The sequence below is a fragment of the Apium graveolens genome, chromosome 3, assembly GCF_009905375.1.
Source record: "Apium graveolens cultivar Ventura chromosome 3, ASM990537v1, whole genome shotgun sequence".
In the NCBI taxonomy this organism is placed as follows: Eukaryota; Viridiplantae; Streptophyta; class Magnoliopsida; order Apiales; family Apiaceae; genus Apium; species Apium graveolens.
In genome coordinates, this window is record NC_133649.1 from 59929985 (window position 1) to 59931237 (window position 1253).

Sequence of the window (1253 nt, forward strand, 5' to 3'; positions counted from 1 at the left end):
CCTCAAGAACTCCTGCTACCTTGCCCTGTGGACATCTCTGGGTTGGATACAGATATTCATTAGCAGCCATCAGTTCAATTAGATCATAAGCTTCCTTATAGCTCTTTGCCCATAATGCTCCACCTGATGCTGCATCGAGTATGGGTCTGGACTGTGCTCCCAACCCATTGTAAAAATAAGTGATGATCATCCAATCAGGAATTCCATGATGAGGACACTTCCAAAGCATCTCCTTGTAGCGCTCCCAAGCTTCCCATAGCGATTCTCCCATTTGCTGCACAAATTGAGTAATAGCTGTTCCTCATTGCAGCTGTCTTCGCCATAGGGAAGAATTTATTGAGAAACTTTTGAGCAAGATCTTCCCAAGTAGTAATCGAACCAGCTGGTACAGAGTGTAACCAGCTCTTAGCCTTATCCCTCAGAGAGAATGGAAAAAGTCTCAGCTAAACAGCATCTTCAGAAACATCATTGAACCTGAAGGTGTCGCAGATCTCTATGAAATCCCTAATGTGTGTATTGGGATCTTCCGTTGGAGAACCCCCAAACTGGATTGAATTCTGCACCCATTGAATTATGCCAGGCTTGATCTCAAAGGTATTAGCTGTGATAGCTGGCCGAACAATGCTAGATTGAATGTCATTGATCTTGGGTTGAGAAAAATCCATCAAGGCTTTCGTTCGTGCTGTTGGATCTCCCATTGTAATGAGTACCTGAAACACAAACAAATAAACTGTATTTCAGCGAAATCAGCGACCAGCCGCGCCCTAAGCGGCCGCTCAGCTCTCCTGAGCGGGCGCTCAGCTCTCTGAGCGGGCGCTCAGCTCTGCTAAGCGGGCGCTCAGCTACTGACTGGGAAAATATTCTGATGAATCTTGTTTTGACCATAACTTGAGTTCTACTCGTCAGAATTAGGCGATTCAACTGCCCACGCAAAGCTATTGAGATTCTCTACAACTTGAAAATGGCCTTGGCTTCCAATTCTGATCACTTTTCATCATATTTCCTTTAAAAACTCTTTTCTTCATATAACTGATACCTGAAATGCAATAACACAAAAACACATCAAAATACCAACAACTTGAGTCCAAAACACCAATTTAAGCTTGTAATAAAGCGTTCCAAGTGGATATAAAATCCACTTATCACTAACCTCTGACTATGAATACTTTAAATCCAATCCAGGAGAAAGAATCACTGAAGTGTTTGAGAGGTACAATGCATTGATCAACAACCTGAACATTAATGGTAAATAC

At 42.6% G+C, this 1253-nt stretch overlaps 1 non-coding gene across 1 annotated transcript; it reads left to right on the forward strand.

Annotated features, from left to right (window-relative positions):
• Positions 1-200: 200 nt before the first annotated feature.
• Positions 201-302, forward strand: LOC141715923 (small nucleolar RNA R71). The gene has a single exon (XR_012572665.1). It is a non-coding gene; the product is annotated as a small nucleolar RNA R71 (small nucleolar RNA).
• The last annotated feature ends 951 nt before the right edge of the window (positions 303-1253 follow it).